The 17569-nt window shown below is 43.7% G+C and overlaps 1 non-coding gene across 1 annotated transcript; it reads right to left on the minus strand.

Annotated features, from left to right (window-relative positions):
- Positions 1 to 1509: 1509 nt before the first annotated feature.
- On the minus strand, positions 1510 to 1616 carry LOC141610365 (small nucleolar RNA R71). Its single transcript, XR_012528270.1, has one exon. It is a non-coding gene; the product is annotated as a small nucleolar RNA R71 (small nucleolar RNA).
- Positions 1617 to 17569: the final 15953 nt, after the last annotated feature.

Genomic DNA, 17569 nt, shown 5'->3' on the forward strand with positions numbered 1-17569 from the left:
TTGTTTACATTTATCTTGTCTCTTATAATTGCTACAATAATCATCATGCTTTCTCTTTATGTTATTTGTTCTTCTCCTCTTATTAGCATGATTATCCCCAATATGAGTGAGTAGATTTCCTTCTAGGGTTTAGGGGGAGTCTATATGGATTTTATGGGCATGATTGTATGATTATTTGGGTCTTTGGTGGTTTGTTTATCTTTCTTGTTCATGCACACAAGGTGTTTGATGAATTGCATGAGTGAAAGCTTATGCCTTTTTTCATTATTGCTTAATTCCCCCATTGAATGAAAGTTTGTGGTGGTCTTGTTGTATGTTTAAGAGAAGTGTGATACTTAATGAGAGTTAGTTGTCACCTTTAGGATAATCATGACATTGATTTTGCATCTTAGGATAAACTCTTACCATAAATCCCTTAAATCATCATGTTTGCCCTTAAACCATTTAGATGAACCCGAAAGCCCTAGCCTTTAATCATTTGTATTCATCTTCACTAGATTGTTTGTTTAATTACTCTAGTAGTTAAAACCAAAACCCCTCCTTTCATTGTTGATTAAACTTGACTCTAAGTCGGACCTAGTAGAAACCCCCGCCGTCTTCGTGTTCGACCCCGACTAAATACTACATTTAATTGGGTTTTCATAAATAGTTTTGGTAAAGGGATAAGACGACAAATCTCTTATTATCAAATGGCGCCGTTGCCGGGGATGGCGTTAGGTTATGCTTAGTTTTTGCTTAGAGTCTTTGCTTTAGTCTTATCTCAATTGTTAGTTTGTTTTAGTAGTTGTGTGTTCTTTGTAGAGTGTGTGATTTCTTGCCTTCCCCTAGTGTGTAAAAACACTAGGAGAATAACGATTTGTCAAGTGCATGCCTAGAAGGAACCACCAAGCTCTTCTCTTCAACTCCGACCCCGAAAGGCTTTTTAGAACCTTGAGGACAAGGACCCTTGAGAGAGTTAGGAATAGTTCCCCTCAAGCAAACTTAGACCAACAAAATTCACACATCCCACAAAATATTGATACCACAACCACACTTCAACCAAACCTCACAATTGAGACTATACTAGAAAACCCCTTTCATAACTTTCCTAATTATAATAGCCCACCCCAAACACCACCACATCAAGTACCAAATCCACCACCACAAATGGCTCTTAGAGATCATAACCGGCCTAACCATAATGATTCATGTAACCCTATCAATTTTGGCACCTTGGCCCCAAACAACTTTGAAATGCATCCCGCCCAAGTCGGGTTAATTGAGAAGGACTTGTTCGGGGGTCATATTGAAGAGGATGCCCATGCTCATCTCCGGAAGTTTAAGAGGAAAGTTTCAATGATGAAGAAGAATAGGGTGTCCGAAGACACCTTGAGAATGATGTTGTTCCCGTTTTCATTAACGGGCAAAGCGGACCGATGGTTGAACATCCACCCACCGGATACTTTCACTACTTGGGATGCTTTGGCTAAAACATTCATGGCCAAGTATTACCCTTCCTCCAAGACCGCGATGCTCCGTAATGAGATCCATACGTTCCAACAAGAGGATGGGGAGTCCTTGGGTGAAGCTTGGGACCGTTATCAAGACTTGATAGCGAGTTGCCCCCACCATGGAATACCGGAATGGTACATCACTCAAACTTTCTTCCAAACTTTGATACCAAGGACTAAGGAGATGGTAAATGCCTCCGCGGGGGGAGGATTTGATCACTTGAGTGATGAAGAAGGCACGACATTGATCAAGAAAATGGTAGACTCGGAGGCAAATTATGGTTCTAGAGGGAACATGCTAAGAAGGAATGAGAAGTTTCCTAAGGAAAATGCCTCCAACTCCGAGACAAATGCCAAGCTCGACTTACTCACAAAACAATTTGAGAAGTTTCCAAGAAATCAAGTGAATCAAGCCGCAACCTCATATGGGGCACCCATGGAAGAAGTGGCTCAAGTCTCAAGTTGTGAACTTTGTGGGGGAAGTGGTCATACTTATGACTTGTGTGGCAACAATTACAATGGGGTCTATGAAGAGAATGTTCAAGAGGTTAACGCTTTTCAAGGCTTTAACAACAATTCAAGACCCACAAGACCACCTTACAACAACCCAAATGTCTACAATCCAAATACCAATTTCTACCACCCCGGTTTGAGGAACCACCCCAACTTTAGTTACAAAAGCACCAATGTTCAAAACCCACAACACCTTCAACCACAAGCCCCAACCAACCCACCCGGTTTTGCTCAACAAAGGGGAATATTCCCTAACCCAAGACCTAATCCTGGAAATCAAAACCAATGGCAAAACAACAATCAAAACCAAAATTATGGGAACCAAGCACAAGGATACCAAGATTTTGGTGGAAATCAAGGCAACCAAGGGTTTTACCAAGGGAATCAAGTGAATCAAGCAAACCAAGGGTTTGGGCAAGGGTATGTTCAAGGGTTTCAAGAGCAAGGTCAAGGATCAAACTTCAACAACAACGGTCCTAGAGCTAACTTTCAAGTGGGGCAAAACAACAACCAAGGTCCCAATGCTCGGTATGACTATGGGTTCCCTTTACCCATAGCCAACCAACCTCATCAAGAACCCCAAGGTGAGCTCTCTCAAGTTGAGCTTTTGAAGATGATAAAGAACATGCAACTTCAACATAGCCAAGAGATAGCTAATTTTGCTAAAGCTACTCAACAAGAACAAGCAAATTTGAGGGATACCTTCCTTAAGGACATGAGGGAAATGGAATCTAGGATGGCTTCTCATGCTATGGCTAACCCTCAATAGCCGCCCGGTGGTTTGTTGGCTCAAGGAAAAAGCTCCAAGGATGCCTCAAATAGCCACCATGCTCATGCGGTAGTGCTAAGGAGTGGTGTAGAGCTTGAGGACCCCTACAAGGACCTTGTGGTAGAAATGGATGAAGATCCCAAGAGGGATGAGTTGGAAGTAAATGATGAAGAGGAAAGCTCATCCATTGAACAATTGGGTAATGCTAGAGAAGACAAGAAAGAGAAGAAAGCGTGTGAAGATTTGTCTAGAAAGGTAATTCAAGAGGACAAGGATGTTGATGGGTATGTTGAAGACCTCCCTTATGAGGAGGACGCTATTGAAGAAGTACCTTTGCAACAATCTAAAAAGGTAACAAGGAATTCGACTCCTCCAAAGGTATCTTCAAATTCCCAACTTGTTCCTAAAATTCCTTACCCTTCAAGAGCCATAAAGAGTAGGGAAAACCTTAAGGATGCCAAGTTTTGTGACATGCTTGAGAAACTTGAGGTTACCCTACCCTTTACGGAGGTGATAATGAACATGCCAACCTACTCAAAATTTTTAAAAGATATTTTGACAAAGAAAAGAGTCTTGGCTGGCCAAGAAATAGTGGCTATGGAAGAGGCATGTAGTGCTCATATCCTTAATAAAATGCCCACTAAGCTTGGTGACCCGGGGAGCTTTTCAATCCCATGTGTAGTAGGTGGTGTGCCCATATCTAGAGCTCTTTGTGATTTGGGAGCAAGTGTAAGTGTTATTCCATTGAAGGTTGCCAAGAAAATCGGAATTCAAAACCTTGCTCCCACTTCAATGACTCTCCAATTGGCGGATAGGTCCGTTAAACACCCTATGGGGGTGCTTGAGGATGTACCCGTCAAGGTTGGAAAGTTTTTAATCCCCGCCGATTTTGTTGTCCTTGATATTCCGGAGGATAGCCACACTCCCATCATCCTTGGTAGGCCATTCTTGGCTACCGGAGGAGTTCTCATTGATGTGAAAAATGGGCGGCTAACCTTCCAAATCGAGGGCAACAATGTCGAATTTAACCTACCTAATTTGATGAAAGGACCAAAGATGGAAAGGTTGAGCACTATTGAATTGGTAGATGAGGTGGTACATGAAGTAGCCCGTGAGAAGCGGAGATGGAAGAGGTCTTTCAAATCTCTTTGCATGATGAGGCAATGAAAGAGGATCATGAAGTTGATGAGGAACTATTGAAGAAAGTGGAGGGCTTTCTCCCTCCAAAGGTACAACTCAAACCCTTGCCTCCCTCACTCAAGTATGCTTTCCTTGATGAGGGAGAGGCCTACCCGGTGATTGTTAATGCTAACCTAAGTAAGTCCCAAGAAAAGAAGCTTTTGGAAATCTTGAAAACTCATAGAGGGGCAAAAACTCATAGAGGGGCACTTGGGTATAGCATTGACGATATCAAGGGCTTAAGTCTGAGTTTGTGCATGCATAGAATAGTTTTGGAAGAGGGGAGTCAACCCAAGGTTGACGGTCTTAGGCGGATTAACCCAAAGATGGCCGAGGTGGTGAAAAATAAAGTGTTGAAACTCCTAGAGGCCGGTATTATATACCAAATTACCGATAGCAAATGGGTTAGTCCGGTCCACGTGGTACCCAAGAAGGGGGGGATACAAATGGTTGAACAAGAGGATGGCACCACCCTACCTACTAGACCCGTGACCGGGTGGCGCATGTGTATTGACTACCGCAAGCTCAATGCCGCCACCCTCAAAGACCACTTCCCAATTCCCTTCATTGACCAAATGCTAGAAAGGCTCGCGGGCCATGCATACTATTCCTTTTTAGACGGTTATTCCGGGTTTTTCCAAATTCCCATCCACCCGGATGACCAAGAGAAGACGACCTTCACTTGTCCAATAGGGGTCTATGCCTACCGTAGGATGACATTCGGGCTTTGTAATGCACCCGGCACCTTTCAAAGGTGCATGATGGCAATATTTTCCGATTTCCTTGAGAAAAGCATGGAAGTCTTCATGGACGACTTTAGTGTCCATGGAGACTCGTTTGAGCTTGGTCTTGAGAACTTGGCTTGTGTGTTGAAACGGTGTGAGGAGCATAACCTCGTCCTTAATTGGGAAAAGTGCCATTTCATGGTAGAGGAAGAGGTTGTCCTCGGTCACATCGTTTCAAATACGGGTATTGAGGTCGATGGGGCCAAAGTTGCGGTCATAGAGAACTTGTAACCCCCTTCCAATGTTAAGGGAGTGAGAAGTTTTCTAGGCCATGCCGGGTTTTATCGGCGTTTTATCAAGGATTTTTCAAAAATAGCAAAGCCCTTAACCTCATTACTCTTTAAGGATTCCCCCTTTGTGTTTGATGATTCTTGTCTTGAAGCTTTTAATAGGTTGAAGAGAGCATTGGTCACGGCACCGATAATCCGGTCTCCGGATTGGAATCTTCCCTTTGAGATAATGTGTGATGCTTCGGACTTCGCGGTTGGTGCGGTACTTGGACAAGTTGTGGATAAGAAGCATCATGTGATATATTACACAAGCAAGACTCTTGACCAAACACAATGTGGATATGCTACAACCGAAACGGAAATGTTGGCAATTATTCATGCCGTAGAGAAGTTCCGACAATACCTTGTTGGGTCCAAGGTGGTGGTTTACTCCGATCACACCGCCTTGAGACAATTGATGGTGAAGAAATATGCAAAGCCCCAACTCTTGAGATGGGTCCTACTTCTCCAAGAATTTGATTTAGAGATCAAGGATAAGGCCGGGTCGGAAAATGTTGTAGCCGACCACTTATCTAGATTGACCGTTGAAGACCATGGGATACAAGACAAGAGTGGACCCATCAATGAGTGGTTGCGGGATGATGGACTCATGGAAGTTACCGTCAAGACCCCTTGGTTTGCGGATCTTGCAAACTACATTGTAAGTGGTTTCTTGCCGGATGAAATGGAACAAAGAGAAAGGCGGAAGTTGAGAAATGATGCTAGGAGATACTTTTGGAATGACCCACATTTGTTCCGCAAGTGTGGGGATGGAATGTTCCGGAGATGTGTTTCAAGAGAGGAGGGCTTGGAGATTGTCGACCGGGTTCACAATTTCGCCTATGAGGGACACTTGGCCACCTCTAGAACAATTGCCAAGATCCTCCAAGGTGGGTTTTATTGGCCCTCCATGTTCAAAGACATCCACTACTTGGTTAAATCTTGTGATGCTTGCCAAAGGGTTGGGAACATTGGGAAGAGAAGTGAAATGCCCTTGACTAATATATTGGAGATTGAGCTTTTAGATTGTTGGGGCATTGACTTCATGGGACCCTTTCCCAACTCTTGTGGAAATGAATACATCTTGGTTGCGGTGGATTATGTATCCAAATGGATTGAAGCGGTTGCCGCCCCCACCAATGATAGCAAGGTTGTGATGAACCTTTTCAAAGGCACAATTTTCCCAAGGTTCGGAACACCAAGAGTAGTTATAAGTGATGGCGGATCTCATTTTCGCAAAAGTACTTTCAAAGCTCTACTTGAATCACATGGAGTGCGGCATAAAACCGCCCTTGCCTACCACCCTCAAACTAGTGGGCAAGTGGAGGTTTATAACCGCCAAATTAAAGCCATCTTGGAGAAAGTCACCAACAAGAGCCGGAAAGATTGGTCCCAAAAGCTCCCGGATGTCTTATGGGCATTGAGAACCGCCTCCAAGACACCCTTTGGCACCACCCCGTATAAGCTTGTGTACGGGAAAGCTTGCCATTTGCCGGTGGAGTTGGAGCACAAAGCTTGGTGGGCTCTTAAAGAGATGAATTTCAACTTTGATGCCGCCGGAGAAGTACGTTTTCTCCAAATGAATGAGCTTGAGGAATTGAGATTGGAGGCTTATGAGAGCTCCAAAATTTACAAGGACCAAACGAAAAAATGGCATGATGGGAAAATCATGAAGAAAGAGATAAGTGTTGGGGACATTGTTCTCCTTTTTAACTCCAAAATCAAGGTGTTTCCGGGCAAGCTCAAATCAAGATGGTCCGGACCCTTTAAAGTGATGAAAATATTTCCTTATGGTGCTTTCGAGCTTTGGAGTGAAGAAGGAGGAACGTTTAGGGTCAATGGTCAAAGAATCAAGCGCTACTATGACGGTGACAACAAAGGTCCAATTGAAGTGCTCTATCTCGGGGAACCCCTCCCCGAGGAGAGGGCAAATTGAAACTCTTGAAAGTGAATTGGTTTGGTGGTGTTCCACAAGAACCACCATTTGTAAATAGCATGCATGTAGATAGAATTTGAGATAGTTTGGATTGAATAGTCTTGACGAAGTTGAATTTGAAGGTGGGACCCCTAGCCTCGCCCAAGATCCCGACACGAGCCGTCGGTTTGAAAGTTGAAAACTCGAAAAATGGGCAAGAATAGGACTTGGAAGTTTATTGTTGAGTATTAGAGAAAAAACGAGTTGAAAATGAGGTGGTGTAACTCCCTGCCGGTGGACCGGCAGCCGGTGCCCTCCACCGGTAGCGCGTTGAAAATTTTTGATAAAAATTTGAAGGAATTATGCTGAGGAGAATTCCCTGCCGGCAGCCGGCCCGCCGGTAGAGGAACGCTTGCTAGCCAGAAAAATGAAGGATTCACTGAGAGGAGGAATCCCCTACCGGCAGGCCGGCTCACCGGTAGAGGATCGTGCATTCAGAGGAATAATGGATAATTCAAGAAGAGGAGATTCCCTGCCGGTAGGCCGGCAGCCGGCCCACCGGTAGGGAAATTGCTGAAGGTCTGAAAATGTCTAAGGGGTACGCTCTGCCGGTGGACCGGCAGCCGGCGCCTACCACCGGCAGCGCGTTGGAATTCAACTGAGGAAATTTATTTTTTTGGGAAGTTTGGGCAAATCGCCTGCCGGCAAGCCCGCTGCCGGTTCGCCAACCGGCAGGGAATTTTTTTTATATCGCACAAATCGTGCCGTGTGCCCTTCATTCCCCATTTTATTTCCTCTTCCTTCCTCACTCATCTCCCTCATTCCTCACCTCCATTACCACCAAACTCACCAACTTCACCATCAAAACCCCTCCTCACCTCATTCTACTTCATTCCTTTCCTCCTCCTTCCCTTCTAATCCTCCAATCCTTCAACACAAATGGCAAATAAGAGGACAAGATCAGAAATGGCGGAAGCACAACAGCGTTTGGTCGAGGCGGCGGCGAGTGATACTAACCCGGATCCCAACTTCCCGGATGTCGAGTTCGCCACACAAGAGAAAAAAGGTAAATTTATCTTGTTCAAAAATCGCCCCTTAACCCTGACTAAGTTCATTTGTAGACCGGCTATGAGAAATATGGGATTAGATGGAGAAACTTTTGAATTGTTTAAGGGTGTCGGTATGAAAGGCTTGTATGATTTGCACGAGGAAATTTATCCCCGCCTCACATGAGAATTCCTTAGTAGTTTCCGTCTTGATAAGCACCGACAAACCCGTATGGTCGACCAAGTGCACTTCCGGTTGATGAACCGTGATCACTCTTTGTCCCTTGGTAGATTGTGCCGAATTTTCGGCCTCAACAATCCCCCAAAATTTAAGCCACCCGAGACCGCTCACTTTTCTAGGGTGTGGAAGGCCATTTCGGGATTGGATGACCAAACCGGCGTAAAAAGGCCGGAAATTGCGTGTCATAATGCCCCCATTCGCATTTGGCATCGTTTTGTGGGAGGTTCTATCTTTGCGACTCATGAGCCATGGGTTTTTCGGGTTACCGAATTGGAGATTTTGGGGTCTTACTTACTCACCACCCCGGCCCCCTATGAAATCAATGTGGGTCACCATTTGGCCCTCCATTTGCAAAAGCTTTCTAATTCGCCGGGGCAAAAAGTCCCTCTTCATGTGGGTGGGATAATAACCCGAATTGCTAGGTGCCTTGACCACCCGGTGAACTTGAACAACTTGAGGTGGATCCGGGGGGAGACCTACATCACCAAAGATTGGTTAAAAAAGAATTTAGAGTGGATTAAAACCAATCCTTTTGATGGGGTCGATTATTGGCAAGTGCAAAAGAAGAATTCTGTCCCAATTCCCAACGCCGCAAAATTCAAAATCAAGCCCGGAGAGGAATCCTACCTCCTTGAGATTGAGGAGGAGGCCGATGAGACCCAACCTCCCCCGACCAACCCCATCACCTATGGTCGTGACAACCGGAGGGAAACTCCATCCACTCTCCATTACTCCATGCCCTCCTTCCGACCTCCCACCTTCCAACCTCAACCTTGGGGGGGTAATTTCGGTGAAGGCTCTTCAAGCAACGTTCCTCCTCCCCCGCCTCCTATGCATGCCAACTTGGTCACATTCATGAGTGACATGCGGTTGGGTTTGCAAACCGCCGCCACTGAGAGGAGAGGTATTGAACAAAGATTGGATCGGATTTACTATGACACCTCCGTGGGTCAATTTCCGATCTACGACGATTACATGAGGAGGAACTACAAGCATCCTTCCCACCTCCACCCTTCTTACTACCTTGAGCCGGATGGTGGCTACCACAAGGATGCGCGGTTTGTCTACGCCGACATCAATATCCGGCCGGATTACTTTGCCGCCCCGGTTTTTCCCCCTCCCGCTTCTCAAGAGGAGGGGCATGATGCTCAATGGTGGGAAGTACCCCCTCCATTTTCACCAACCCCAAGGTTGGGAGTGCCTCCGGGATGGTCACGGGTGGCTTCATTGCGTCGGGCGGGGGTTTCGGCGACTCCACCGTTCCCATGAACACCGACGACTTCCTTAGGGAGTCCGAATTTGGAACGGTGGACGGGGATGATAATGATGATGATGATGATGACGGGGACCATGAGTCCTAAGCGGCCTCGCGTTTGGCCCATTCTTTGCTCCCTTCCCAATCCAAATGTCAAGTATGTTTCCCAACAATCCAAACTTCTCATTCATATTTAAATTTTGTATGCATTTAGTTAGTAGGCATATAGTTGCATTCATATAGGATTGCATTAGATTTCAAATTTGTAGTATATCGTCACATTTGGTTATTGCATTCATATAGTATAGCTTGAATTGTATTTCAATATAGCATATAGATTAGATCATGCATTGCATACTTATTTGAAAATCACTAAAAATTTGAAAAATCAAAATCAACAAAAACATGTTATTTCTTTTCAAATATTCAAAAAACCCAAAAACAAGTTCTTTTAATTCTCCAACTTGCCCTCCCATGTAAATGAATAAGTGTGGGGAGGGCCTAAAAAAACCCAAAAACATGCATTTTAATTTCCAAAAATCAAAAATACCAAAAATATGTCACTTTTATTTTCTAAAATTTCAAAAACCCCAAAAATATGTTCCTTTCATTTACCCATTCTCTCCCTATACTTTGTTCCATTGAGGACAATGTGAATTTCAAGTGTGGGGAGGGAAATATCCACTTTGTGAATATTTGTTTATATTTGTTCATACCTTTAAATTTGATAAAAAAAATTCAAAAAATGCCTAAAAATTGAAAATTTTCAAAATTCCAAAAACATTGCATTGTATATATATGTTGTTTGTTGACTAACCTTTGGCATAGACATCGACCATTCGAGGCAAAAAGGAGCTAGAAGACGCTTGGTAAACTCGTTCTAATCTCTTACTCCTTTACCGTTCTTTGTTTTTATCTCTTGAATATACGAAGGAGAATGGGATTTTTGTGCCTTGGATGTTCCCTTGGGGAACTTTGGTTGTTGGTGTTGATGTGCTGCTAGGTTTAGTCAAAATTGTTGCATGTCTACTTTATGTTCATTTCCATCTCTCGCATGCATTTGTTTCTCTTGTATATATATGTTGTGTTCCCCTCTTATTGCATTGAGTTTGTACATAAATTTTTGAACAAAATTAGGTCTAGGAAGGGAGTATGATACCCTCTAGGATGATATTGCCTGGGTCGTGTCTTTCCCCTCTTGGTGGCTTGCACCTTGTGACCTCCTTGTTAGGGTATTTGCTTGCAAATACCCGGGAAATGAGGCTAGACCGGATAGTTTTGACCACCTTGTAAGACAAAGACCGTAGGCTAGGCCTAGATTTCGACATAGCTACTCAAAGGTGAGGATAGAGCCTCCTTGGGATCGGTACATCCATACCCGGTCCCCCTTTAGGTGTGAGTAGGCTCCTTGCGTGGCATGTTACATCACGACGCACAAGCATGGCGTCCTTTCCTTTTTTTTTAGACCATGAGATGTTCATTTATATGCATATTTTGAAACAACAAGTTGCATTTCGTTTTTTTGAGCCTCACATTGCCAAATAAGCCTAATTTTTCGACCCTTTAGACTAGGACCGATTTTGTTTACCCCTTTTGAGCCTTGACCTTTCATTTGATACCTACGATACTAACTACAACCCAAAAACAACCGACTTTGATCAAGAAAGTTGTCTATGAGTGTTGGTAGTATGAAGCAAGGGGATTTGAATCTTGGTTTAGTGGATGTGCACAATCCACTTGAGTCGGAATGATGGTTTAGATTGGTTTGCTTTGAATAAAGAGGTTTTGAAAAAGAAAAGAAAGAGAAAATAGAAAAGGAGAAAAATGTAATGAAAAAGAAAAAAATTTGCATAATTACTTTGTTTGATGAGAAAAAGCCAAGCAACACTCCTTCATCAATGGAGTAGAAAAAGGCGTTGCAAGAATAAAAGGGGACTTGATGTTTTTCCTAAGTGAGTCGGGTTTACACATTTTTTGCTTGATTTTGGCAAGCCAATTTCTTGTTAGGGTGTAGACGTTACTCATTGGTCGCAATAAGGTGACGATTTTTGTATTTTTCCAAAGAGAGTCGGGTTTGCACAATGTTTGCATTAATTCGGGAAACCGGTTTTTGTTAGGGTGTAGACGTTACTCATTTGTTGTAATAAAAGTGGAAGAAGCGGAATTTTGACAACTACTTGATTTTAAACTCCAAATGACCCATAACGGTGCTTGCACCAATCCCGTTTCGACCCATCACCTAGCCCCGTTACAACCCTTGTTTCTTTTATGCATATTTTCCCTTTTTGGATCTCATTAATGGTCTTGTAGGAGAGGATTCCATGTTAGATTGTGGGCATGTCTCACGAGTCGAGTAGTTGAGTGATTTTGGTTACTTTTTGCACAAAAATAACCTGTTCTAAAAACAAAATGAGAGACTAGTGAAAACCGTGAGGAAGTCGGTAGTCTTGGTCCCCTTAGTCATGGGTCAATTTGGTTGAATCTTGCGTGTGTCGTGTAAATCTTGAAGGTTAGGCTTTGATTCCCTCTTTCCCGCCTTTGAATTTGTTTCTTAGGCATTTGGTTGTCGCATAAAGGTTGCTTGAGCCACCACTAGGGCATTGACACCCGCCAAGACTATGAGACGGTATCTCCCGACCAAAGCCTTTAACTGTTCAAAGTAAAACGGCCGCTTAGATGAGGAAAGCGGTTTGACCTTTTTGTGATGCATCCTATATTTTGATTCATGCTTCATTGTTGGTTGTGTCAAAAATATTGTAGCAAGATCCAACTTGCCTTGCAATAGGGCACTCTTCCCTCATGGGTGTCAAATTGTGAGTTGAAGGGGCGTTGAGTGCGCTAATACTCGATCGGCTTAGTTAGTAGCTTAGTTGAGTGATGCTTATTTTGTGCACCCACTCTCCATATCTATTATAGTAGGGACTTATTCATTGATTTTGGACTTACTCGAGGACGAGTAAGGTTTAAGTGTGGGGAGGTTGATATATGATTTATTTGCACCTTATTTCCCTCTTTATTTTATGCATTCTGACTCATATCGAGTCGGTTTCGTGTGCTTTTCCTTGCATTTTGTGCCCAATCCCCGTACTTGTTATTTTGTGTATCCTTTTGCAGGAACCGAGTCGAGTATAGAGGAATTGGGGCAAGAAAGGCATTTTAATGCCTTTACATGAAGAAAGGGGAGATGAAGAAGCTGAGGACAATCCTCTGCCGGCAGGCCGGCAGCCGGCCCACCGACAGGGGATGTTGCTATGAGGAGAAAAAGAAGGAAACCAGCTGAGAGGTGTTCTCTGCCGGCAGGCCGGCAGCCGGCCCACCGGCAGGGAACACAAGTCCAACACTTAGAAACTTTTGAAGAAGTTTTTTTGGCCAAAATGTGGAGAACGCACTGCCGGCATAGGTAGCCGGCAGCCGGGCAACCGCAGAGGGGCAGCTTATATGAAGAAATGGAAGAAAATCTCAAGAAGGGGAATTCTCTGCCGGCAGGCCGGCCCACCGGCAGGGAATTACGCATCATCTGTTTTCTCTCAGTTTATGAAGAACGCTGCCGCACAGGACAGAGGCCGGAGCCGCCCCCCCGGCACAGGAGTTCCCAACACGCAAATGGGCTTTTTCTCTTTTTCCTCCCTTAATCCAATGCTAGCCTATAAATACCCCTTCCTTAAACCCTTTGTAAGAGAACCCTAGATCTCAGAATATTTCCCTTTCCAAGTTCAAAACTTTATTAATCATTTTGTTAATCATTCCCTAATTAGATAAGTTCTTGAATTAAGTTAGCAATAGAATTTGGGTTGTAAGAAGATTGAAGGTTTCTCCTTCTTTATTATTCTATCCTAATTCATCTTTGCTATTGAGTTGGTATTGTTTCTTTTCCTATTTTCATTAGTTTACATATTGCTTTTCCTTCTAGTTTGTTTAATTGTTTTTGTTAAAATTGCATCCTTGTTGTTTGATTGTTGTTGTTTCCACTTTTGTTCATCTTTTCTTAGTTCATACTTGTTATTTCCACCCAAAGATTCTATCTTTGAGTTGTTTGTGTTAAAGATTGTGTCTTTTAGTATAATCTCCTCTCTTATTTGCTTGTTAATCATTTGTTTACATTTATCTTGTCTTTTATAATTGCTACAATAATCATCATGCTTTCTCTTTATGTTATTTGTTCTTCTCCTCTTATTAGCATGATTATCCCCAATATGAGTGAGTAGATTTCCTTCTAGGGTTTAGGGGGAGTCTATATGGATTTTATGGGCATGATTGTATGATTATTTGGGTCTTTGGTGGTTTGTTTATCTTTCTTGCTCATGCACACAAGGTGTTTGATGAATTGCATGAGTGAAAGCTTATGCCTTTTTTCATTATTGCTTAATTCCCCCATTGAATGAAAGTTTGTGGTGGTTGATGCGTGTCATTTATATGATGTTTTACATCTCTTTTTACACGCATTTCAGAGCTTCATTGTGCTATTTATGCCCATATTTCTCTATTTTCCTCTACTTTCGTGCTTTTGTACTTTATTGCAGAAATGTGGAGAATTTAGCGGGAAATCAAGCCGAATCCGTCCCCGAGTAAGCTGCATTGCAAATGACGTAAAGGAACCGCTTAAGGAACAAGCTTGGTGCGCAAACCAAGGCCCGAAAGACGAATCCACGAGTTTAAAGAAGTCAAGTAGCAGCTAATCCGGTCGATCGACTAGCATCTTTGGTCGATCGACCACCTATCGATCCCGAAAGCTATCATGTTCTTTGAGGAGCAGTCGATCGACCAGCCTGAGTAGTCGATCGACCAGACTTCGACTCCAGACGAGATTTAGAAAGCCCGTGAAGTTTTAGGTTTTGGAATAAGTTGTTGCGTTGTTATTCCTATATAACGTAGCATAAACATATCTAGCTTGGATCAGAGATTTTACAAAAAGTTTTTATTTTAAGTTTCTCATCAGAATAATTTAGCTTATTTCGCAATTAGGGTTTGATATATCGACTTTTGCATCGGATCTTTCAGTTCTTAATCTTAATCTTCCTCTGAATTCTCGGTATTCATTCTGCCCTATTTCCGTTTATTGCTTTTATTAGTATAGAATTGATAGTTAGCGTTCCCCAAAGCCAATTATCGCTTCATCATTATTGTTGTTTACATCAAACATGAATTCCATAATTGTCATTAGTCTTATTGTTGTTTTTACATTCACCATGAGTAGCTAAACCTATAGTGCTAGGATGTAGGCGATTTATGGCTAGGCGGCAATAGGTTAGACACGGATCGAACCAGGTGTCGGTCGATCGATCGACATAGTTGGTCGATCGACTGACCTTGTAAGGTTACCTTCGTTTTAATTGTTTTTAATCTTGTATCTGACGAATCGAATGCATGCGACCAGTTAGATACCTCTTTTGTGACTGACCCATTAGACCGAAAGGTAGGGTAGGTCATGTGACCGTCAATTAATTCGACTAAACTGTGCTAAGATCGAAAGATAGGTATAGTTTAGACCATTAGTCGCTTTTCAGACGAAAGTCGATTAGTGACATTAGGGACCTATAGCGAGATCGAGAGATGCTATTCGTTAGGAGTGGACCGAGAGGACCTCTTATTTCCCGCCTTACCCGTGCTTATTTCAGACCGACTTAGTTTGCTTTGCCGCCGGTCGTAATGACCCGACCATCCTAGTACCTTTCTCTTATCTCGTTATTTACGTTTATTATCTTTATTATCTTTAGTCATCGACCAATTCAATTCAACCCCCATAATAGTTACCTTAGATCGATCATAGAACAACTAGAATTTACAACGCCTCCTTGTGGATCGACCACTGTTACCACTAGCCTAGGTTAGTCTTAATAGGAGATTATAAATTTTATCTTTGGTACTCACAGCGACGGGTATCAAATTTTGGCGCCGTTGCCGGGGAGGCAATAGTCCTAATTTTAGTTGTCTTTATTTTTAGTCTTTCTTAGTTTAAGGAACATCCGTTCCTTAAACTGTTCTTATATTTTGTTGTAGTTTCCTCTTATGCGCAGGTCTCGGGTGGTCCATTACTCGCCGTTTGATCCGAGATTGAGAGATCTTTGCACGTTAAGAGGAGGTTATTTCAAGAACAACAGCTGGAAGAGCCCAGTTCTCATTCTAGCTTTTACGAGAACGAGCTGTTCGAGGAGAATCCACCCTCTTCACCCGTTTCTACATCTTCAGTTGAGACAGTTACTTCTCCAGAATTTTCAGTCATGGCCGAGGAAGCAAGTATAGCTAGTTTTTCTGAGCCGACGGCCGCGAACTTATACAAAGGGTTCGAACTACCGGGGGAGGCCAGAAAGTTCGAACCAAAGCCTGCCTACATCACTATGGTAGAGAGAAATCAGTTCGGGGAGCTGCAAATGAAGATGCAAACTAAACATATGGAGACCTTCATTGACTACTGCTGCTCCATTCCCCCACCAGCTGGCGTGACCCAGGACCAGATCAAGGAGACTATGTTTATCTTCTCCCTTCGCGATGCTGCAAGGGAATGGTATAGAGATCTGGACCGAGCTGCTTTGGAGATTACTGATTGGAATACATTGGCATTGGCGTTCTACAAGAAGTACTTTTCCGCTTCAAGGACGATCGCTATTAGAGCCCAAATCACGGGTTTTAAACAAGGGCCAGATGAAAATTTCCATGAGGCATGGGTCCGATTCAAGAAGTTGGTGCGAACCATACCGCACCATGGGTTTGCTAAGTGGAGTTTGTGCAATCATTTCTACAATGGGTTGTACGACGATCAGAGGGCCATTTTGGATGCTGCAGCCAATGGGAGATTTGCTGAAAATTTAGGAGCAACCAAGGGGTGGAAGATCATTGACGATCTAGCTACCCACAAGGCCGAGTATGGGAATTCGAGAGGGAACCAGAGGAGAGCTGCTGAATCCTCCTCTGTTGCTGCACTTGAGGCTCTTACCGCGAGATTCGACAAGTATGAGCTAGGGGGAGCATCTAAAGGTGGGATGTACCAAGTCAATGCTGTGCAGGACGGCCCCTTCGTCTGTGAAAGGTGTGGAGTTGAGGGCCATGTCTCGAAAAACTGCCCTAGTCCTTTTGAATCATGTGCTGCCTTTCAACACTATAGGCAGACAAACACATACTACGAGCCACCACATCCGAACCTGAGTTGGAGGAGCCAGAATGTCCAAAACCCCACTCAACCTCCGCCACAGCAGCAGCCATATGTGCCTCCTCATCAAAAGCAACAACAGTATCAGAAGCCTCCTTATGTGCCGCAACAACAACAATCTCAAAATTCTGAGTTTGCAGAGCTTAAGAATCTGTTGCTAAAGGAGTCCCAAGCAAGAGAGGCCGGGATGAAGCTATTAGAGAGCCAAATTGCTCAATTGGCCAGTAAGAATAACACTCGAGCTCCCGGGCACTTACCCACTCAACCCGAACAAAAGGAGACCCTAAATGCCATCACATTGAGGAGCGGGTCCACCCTTGACGGTCCTGCTATGGTTGAGGATGCTGTTGGGAAAGATAAGCCAGAAACAAGCAAAGAGAAAGCCTCAACGAACAATTCAAAGAAAAAGGCGTCTGCCAGGAATCTCAGTCGATCGACTGATATCCCTAGTCGATCGACTGAGTTACGAGTTACAGGAGCTTCTGGAACTGTGCATTCCAGTCGATCGACTGAGGAAGGTGGTCGATCGACCACTTTCACTGCTGATATTGAAGAGTCTCGTCCTTTAATGCCAAATAATTTACGAGACCACTTGTTTCGGGGTACCACAGTCCCGAAGATTTTAGGGGCAGACCCGAGTGCTGATGGGTCAGTCCCGACTCCGAAGTTCGATCCAATGACGATCAATGGGTCTCATCTGAGACGGTCTGAGGAAGGATCTAGCTTCAACAAAGAGAAGGTGACGGACTTTCAGGCCAAAGTCCAAGGACGCCGGCGGCGCGCGCGAATTAGAAGAGAGGGCTAAGGTGCTCCTTACAGCCCCATATCCGGAGAGACTCGTGCCGACCAAAGAACAGGTATCTTTCAATAAGTTTGAGAAAGTTATCCGTAGTCTTAATGTGCAAGTCCCCTTCCTCGAGTTAGTTAACCAAGTACCCGCTTACACCAAATTTATGAAGCAAT

This window comes from Silene latifolia, chromosome 10, assembly GCF_048544455.1.
Source record: "Silene latifolia isolate original U9 population chromosome 10, ASM4854445v1, whole genome shotgun sequence".
Lineage (NCBI taxonomy): Eukaryota > Viridiplantae > Streptophyta > Magnoliopsida > Caryophyllales > Caryophyllaceae > Silene > Silene latifolia.